Below are 8008 nucleotides of genomic sequence, written 5' to 3'. Positions count from 1 at the left end.
GATTTGCTTGTTCAAAAGGCAGTTTCATTTTTAGTTTTTTGAGGAAATTCCAAACTGTTTTCCATAGTGGCTGCACCAGTCTGCATTCCCACCAGCAATGCACCAGGGTTCCCAATTCTCCGCATCCTCTCCAGTACCTGTCATTTGCTGATTTGTTGATGATGGCCATTCTGACAGATGTAAAGTGGTATTTCATTGTGGTTATTATTTGCATCTCTCTGATGGCTAGTGATGTTGAGCATTCTTTCATATGTCTATAGATCCTCTGTGAGTCCTCCTCGGAGAAGTGTTCGTTCAGGTCCTTTGCCCGTTTTTTAATTGGACTGTTTGTCTTCTTGGTGTTGAGATGTGTAAGTTCTTTACATATTTTGGAGATCAATCCCTTGTCTGAGATATCATTGGCAAATATGTTTTCCCATGTGGTTGGTTCCCTTTTCATCTTGCTGATGTTTTCTTTTGCTGCACAGAAACTCTTTAGTTCCATGTAGTCTCATTTGTTTATTCTTTCCTTTATTTCCCTTGCCTTAGGAGATGTATCAGTGAAAATGTTGCTATGTGGGATATCTGAAATTTTCCTACCTATGTTTTCCTCTAGGACTTTTATGGTGTCACGGCTTACATTTAAGTCTTTGATCCATTTTGAGTTTATTCTGGTGTATGGTGTAAGTTGGTGGTCTAGTTTCATTTTTTTGCAAGTCCCTGTCCAGTTCTCCCAACACCATTTGTTAAAGAGGCTCTTCTCACTACATTTTATATTCCTTCCCCCTTTGTCAAATATTAGTTGACCATAAAGACCTGGCTTTATTTCTGGGCTGTCTATTCTGTTCCTATGATCTATATGTCTGTTCTTATGCCAGTACCAGGCTGTTTTCATCACAGTGGCTTTGTGTTATAGTTTGATGTCAGGTATTATGATTCCTCCTACTGTGTTCTTCTGTTTCAAGATTGCTGTGGCTATTCAGGTTCTTTCTTGATTCCATATAAATTTTTGAAGTATTTGTTCTAGGTCTGTGAAATATGTCACTGGTATTTTAATAGAGATTACGTTGGCGCTGTAAATTGCTTTGGGTAGTATGGACATTTTAATGATGTTGATTCTTCCCATCCATGAACATGGTATTTGCTTCCATTTATTCATATCTTTCTTAATTTCTTTCTTCAGTGATATGTAGCTTTCTGAGTAAGGTCTTTTATCTCTTTGGTTAAGTTTATTCTTCAGTACTTTATTTTTCTTCTTGCTAGACTAAATGGGTTTATTTTTAGTTTCTATCTCTGATATTTTATTGTTGGTGTACAGAAATGCCTTCAGTTTCTGAATATTGACTTTGTACCCTGCTATTTTGCTGAATTCACTTATTAGGTTGAGTAGTTTTTTTGTGGAGTCTGTAGGGTTTTCTATGTACACTATCATGTCATCTGCAAATAATGACAGTTTTACTTCCTCTTTTCCAATTTGGATGCCTTTTGTCTCTTTTTCTTCTCTGATTGCTGCAGCTAGAACCTCCAACACTATGTTGAATTAAAGTAGAGAGAGTGGACATCCTTGTTTTGTTCCTGATCTCAGGCAGAATGCTTTCAGTTTTTGTCAATTGAGTATGATGTTGGCTTCAGGTTTCTCATATATGGCCTTTATAATGTTGAGGTATGTTCCCTCTATTCTCATTTTGCTGAGAGTTTTCATCATAAATGGGTGTTGTACTTTATCAAATGCTTTTTCAGCATTTATTGATATGATCATGTGATTTTTGTCTTTCATTTTGTTTTTGTGATATATTACATTTATTGATTCACAAATATTAAACCATCGTTGCATCCCTGGGATGAATCACACTTGATCATGCTGTATGATATTTCTAATGTGTTGCTGGATCTGGTTTGCCAATATCTTATTGAGGATTTTTACATCTATGTTCATCAGCATTATCGACCTGTAGTTTTCTTTCTTTGTTGTGTCTTGACCTGGTTTTGGAATTAGGGTAATATGGCTTCATAGAAAGAGTTTGGGAGTCTTCCCTCTTGTTGAATTTTTTGGAATAGTTTGAGAAAGGTAGGCATTAGTTCTTCCATAAATGTCTTGTAAAATTCACCTGTGAAGCCATCCAGTCCAGGGATTTTGTGTGCTGGGAGTTTTCTGATTACTGTTTCAATGTCACTCTTTGTTATCGGTTTATTCAGGCTTTCTACTTCTTGATTCAGTTTTGGAAGATTATATGTTTCTAGAAATTTGTCTATTTCATCTAGGTTGTCAAGTTTCATGCTGTACAGTTGTTTGTAGTAATTTCTTACAATTCTTTGTATTTCTGTGATATTGCTCATGATTTCTCCTCTTTCATTTCTGATTTTGTTTATTTGAGTCTTTTCTCTTTTTTTCTTGATGAGCCTGGTTAAAGGCTTTTCAATTGTGTTTATATTTTCAAAGAACCAGCTCCTACTTTTGTTGATCTTTTTAATTGTTTATTTAGTCTCCATGTCATTTAATTCTGCTCTGATCTTGATGATTTCCTTCCTTCTACTTGCCCTGGGCTTTGTTTGTTGTTGTTCTAGTTCTTGTAGCTGTAAGGTTAGATTTTTTATTTGAGATTCTTCTATCATTTTCAGGTAAGCCTATATTGCTATGAACTTTCCTCTCAGAACTGCTTTTGCTGTGTCCCATAGGTTTTGGGCTGTTGTATATTTATTATAATTAGTTTTCGGAAACTTCTTGATTTCTTCCCTGATGTCATTGTTAGCCCATTCATTATTTTATAGCATGTTATTCATTCTCCATGAGTTTGAATGTTTTTGAGTTTTTTCCTTGAGGTTGATTTCCAGTTTTAAGCCATTGTGATCTGAGAAGATGCCTGATATAATTTCAATTTTCTTGAATTTGTTAAGGCTTGTTTTGTGTCCTACCATGTGGTCTATCTTTGAAAATGTCCCACGTGCACTTGAGAAGAATGTATATTTTGGTTCTTTGGGGTGAAAAGTTCTATATATATCACTTAAGTCCATTTGATCTAGTGTGTTGTTCAATGCCTCAATATCCTTGGTTTTTTTTTGCTTCGAAGATCTGTCTATTATTGATAGGGGTGTTAAAGTAGGGGTGTTAAAGTCCCCTACCATGAGTGTGTTACTGTTGATATCCTTCTTGTAGTCTTGTATTATTTTCCTTATATATTTGGGTACTCCTATATTGAGTGCATATATGTTTACAAGGGTTATATCTTCTTGATGAATTATTCCCTTAAGTATTATGAAATGCCCTTCTTTGTCTCTCTATATGGCCTTTGCTGTGAAATCTGTTTTGTCTGATATAAATATTGCTACCCCAACTTTTTTTTTCGTGTCCATTTTCCTGGAATACTTTTTTCCATTCCTTCACTTTCAGTCTGTGTAGATCTTTTGTTTTAAGGCATGTCTCTTGTAGACAGCATATATGTGGGTCTTGTTTTTGTATCCATTCCACCACCTTATGTCTTTTGATTGGAGAATTTAATCCATTTACATTTTAGGTTATTATAGACAGTTATTTATTCATTTCTCTTTGTACCTGTGTTCCTCTCCCTCTCTTTTTCTTCTTTTTCTTAAAGCATTCCCTTTAGCATGTCTTGCAATGCTGGTTTGGTGGAGATGTATTCTTTTAGTCTTCCTTTGTCTTGGAAACTACTTATTTTATCTTCCATTTTTAATGAGAGCCTTGTTGGGTATAGTAGTCTTGGTTGTAGGCCTTTTTTTTCATTGCTTGGAAAATTTTTTGCCATTCCCTTCTGGCTTAAAGTGTTTCTGTTGAGAAATCAGTTGATGGCCTTATCGGAGATCCCTTGTATATTATTTGTTGTTTTTCTTTTGCTGCTTTTAGAATTCTGTTTGTCTTTATATGTTGCCATTTTAATTATGATGTGTCTTGGAGTGAGCCTTTTTGGGTTCAGCTTCATTGGCACCCTCTGTGCTTCCTGGACTTGCATGACTTTCTCTCATTAGGTTAGGAAAATTTTCTGTTATTACGTTTTCAATCAAGTTTTCTATCCCTTGTTCCTATTCTTCTACTTCTTGTATCCCTATGATTCTAATGTTGTTTCATCTCATGTTGTCCTGCAGTTTTCTTAAACCCCCTTCATTCTTTTTATATATTTTTTCATTTTGTTGTATTGTCCTGGAATTTTTATCTACATGGTCCTCTAACTCACTGATTCAATCCTCTGCTTCGTTTAGCCTGCTTTTGATTGATTCTACTGTGTTCTTCAGTTCAGAAATTGTATCCTTCATTTCTTCCTGGTTCTTAGTGATAGTTTCTATGTCCTTTTTTTATGCTGATGTAGTTCTCCGCAAGTTCCTTATAGTGTCCCTGGAGTTCTTTGTATTTTCGCTGGAGTTCTTTGTAATGCCCCTGGAGTTTGTTGTAGTTTTCTCTGAGTTTGTCAAGTTCATTGAGGTTCCTTATAACCATTCTTTTGAATTCCATGTCTGATAGTTTGCTTGCCTCTGTTTCATCTATATCCCTCTTTCTGGGGATTCCTCTTTTCCTTGCATTAGGACGTTGTTTCTGTGTCTCCCCATGTTGGATGCTCCTTGTTTGTTTTTGTTTCTTAGATTTTTCTGATTTGATTTTCTGTATAGAAGAGCTAGGGGATTCAGTGATGCAGTCTCTTTGATCTCCTGAGCGTGGTGCTCTTGGGATACCCTTTATGTCATTTGTTTAAGCTGTCTGGTTGTATTTCAGTTACTCTTTGGTGGAACCTTCCCTCAGGCTAGTTGATTGAGAGTCACTCTGCCCACCTCGTCTTGCGTTCTTTTGTGAATATGCTTTGGGAATTGTCCTTCTTTTTGGGGGTCTACCCCTGGTCAAAATTCCATGGATTTCACATCTTCTTTTCTGGCTGTCTGTATGCGAGGAGATCTAGCTGGATTCTGAGACTGCTATTCTCTCAATCATGGGCCTGCTGCAGCCCTCTGCTGTGAGCCGCACTGAGTGGGGTCTCTCCCCACTGGTCCTGCAGCACCCTCTAGCACTCCTCAGGTATGTCTAGCACGCTGTTCTGCAGGCAAGTCAGTGTACAAGCCCCTAGTCCCTGCCCAGCCTGGGTCTTATCTCTGCTCTGCCTCTCAAAAAGTCTCTGTGTTGCCTCCAAGCTGCAGCACCAGCCTGCATCCCTGGCTGGCAGAGCCTTATTGTGTGCCTGTGCATATGACTTGCCTGCCTGGGGTCCCTACCAAGCCTGCATTTCTGCTGCAGATTTCCTGGATGGGCCCTTCTCCATGGCTCAGTTCTAATTTTTTTTAAAAAAATGCATAGTGGAACTTTTAATGTGATCGCCCAGGGCTCAGGTTTGCCAGCCTAGGGGGTCCCCACCTAGACTCAGTTCATACAGTTTCTCACAGTCCAGGCTTTTCACTGTCTTCCCATCCTTCTGGCTGTCTCAACCAAACCTTCTCACTGACTCTCTCTGGGACTTTGATGGCCAGGTTGCCTATGGCAGGGGGAAATTTCCAAGCAAATCCCAGCTAATGAGCCGGTCGGCAGCTGCCCCTTCTGGGTGCGGTGCAGCAGAGGCACCGGGGTGGGAAGCCCAGCAACTCTGCTTGGAGAGCGCAGGCTGAACTTTCTGCCCTTCTTCACACCACTCCTACACTCCTGTCCCTGTTCGCGCTATCTGAAATCCACACTCACTCACTCCACTCTGTGTTTGTACTCCAAGTCCTTCTGTGATGGGAGCAAGCAGACAACGCTGCTACCTACTCCACTGCCATCTTCTTCCCACACTCCCCATTGATCAGAATTGAATGGATTCAGCTGATATTTATAAGAACATTTCATCCCAAAACAGCAGATTATACATTTTTCTCAAGTGCACAAAGAATATTCTCAAAGATATACTACAGGTTAGGACACTAAAAAAGTATTAACAAATCCAAGAGGATTGAAATTATATCAAAGATTTTTCTTGGATCACAGTGTCATGGAACTAGAAACCAACTTCAATAAAGAAACACAAATACATTTAAGTACATAAGTACATGGAGGCTAAATAGAATTTTATTAAATAATGAATGGGTTGGTTATCAATGAGATCAAGGAAGGAACCAAAAATTACCTGGAAATAAATGAACATAAACACACAACATCCTAAAATCTAAGAAACACAGTGAAAGCAATCCTGCGAGGGAAATTCATAGCATTAGAAACCTACCTCAAGATGCAAGAAAAATCTTAAATATACAATCTAACCCTACACCTAAATAACTAGAAAACAAAAACAAATGAAGCCTAGAGTCAGTGAAAATAAATGACATAGAGACTAAAAAAAAAAGAATCAAAAAAGTACTGAACCAGAAGCTGGTTCTTTGAAAAAATAAACTTGATTAACAAACCACTAATTATACTCATCAAGAAAAATAAAAGACTCAAATAAATAAAATCTGAAATGAAAGATAAAAGTAACAACTGATTTCAGAGAATTACAAAAGATTGTAAAAAAAAAAACTATAAAGAATAATATGGCAAGAATTTGGGTAACCTTGATGAAATGAATAAATTTCTAGAAACACAATCTATGAAATTAAAGCTATAATAAAAAAAACTCCCAAAACCAAAGTCCTGGACTAGATGACTTCATGGACAAATTTTAACTATCATTCAAAGAAGAACTAACATCTATCCTTCTCAAACTCATCCCCAAATTTGAAGATGAAGGAAGACCCTGAAGCTCTTTTTATGAGGCCAATATTATCCTAATTCTAAAAGCAGATAAAACTGCAGGCCAAGATGGCGATATAGAGAGATACGCTGCATCTTCCTCCACAACTAAGAAGAAATACAACTACCTCAAAAATAGAAACAACCAGAAGCTCCAGAAAATCAAACTGCATGGAAGTCCAGCAAACAAAGATATAAAGAAAAAATACTCATCCAAACAGGTAGGAGGTGTGGTGCCAGGGCGGAGAGGATGCAGTGTGGTGGTGACAGCAGCATCAGCGGCAGCAGGCTGGCGAAAAGCACAGTTACACATTTTAAAAATCAGGAGGGACACCTGGGGAGCATTCTCAACTATTCACCAGACCGCACAGCTCATGGTCCCACCACCAGGGAAAATCAAGCCTCAATGCTTTTGACTACAAACCAGTGAGGGTTGGGGCAGAGGCAGAAACTGCTGGTCTCTCAGCAGACTCCACTTGTTTAATGGGCCCCCACAGTCCTAGAACATCTGCAGTCCTAGAACATCTCGTTCCACACTGGGAACGAGAGCCGGAGCAATGGCTAGAGAGGTGCCTGTCCCATACAGAAGTGGGAGAAGTGCCTGGAAAGAGGGCGAGTGCTGGGCAAGTGGCATTGTTTCTTTTCAGACCACTCCCCCACAAGTAGCGCCACAACGTAGTGAAACAGGTCACCCTGTACTGACGAATTCCTAAGGCTCCGCCCCTTACAAAGTAACAAGAGTGACAGCTCCTAAGACACAGAGGCACACACACAGAGCAGACTTCTAGCCAAGATGATGCCTAGGCTGACACCACCATTTCCTTCCACAACTAAGAAGGAATATAACTACCACAAAACCAGAAATAACCAGAAGTTCCAGAAAATAAATGGAAGTCCAATGTATGCAGTTAAAGAAGTGGTGTTCTTCCAGATGGGTGGGAGGGGCAAAGCCAGGGCAGAGAGGTCAAACAGTGGCAATAGTGGTAGGATAGCAGTAAGCACAGACACCCATATTTAAAGGGAGGCAATAAGTGCCTGGGAAACACCTGCTGCTGCAGACCAGACCCGTCAGCTTGTGACTCCAATGCCAGGGAAGGCATTCCCCCATTTCCTTGAACTGTGAGGCCTAGAGGTGGTGGGGATGGAGGGGGAGACTCCCAATCTCTCAGCATAGAGTGAATGGCAGGAATCCATCTTGGACCCCACCCCCACAGAAAACACCACACTGTGGTGAGAAGGGTTGCCCAGTTGTGATGAGAGCACCGGGCTCCACCCCTTATAGTGTAGGAAGTGAGTCAGCCCCACCCAGGAAGCAAAGGTAAACACAAAACTGTC

This window comes from Furipterus horrens, unplaced genomic scaffold, assembly GCF_987537825.1.
Source record: "Furipterus horrens unplaced genomic scaffold, mFurHor1.1.pri manual_scaffold_3, whole genome shotgun sequence".
Classification (NCBI taxonomy): domain Eukaryota; kingdom Metazoa; phylum Chordata; class Mammalia; order Chiroptera; family Furipteridae; genus Furipterus; species Furipterus horrens.
Note: the sequence above shows the minus strand (reverse complement) of the source record.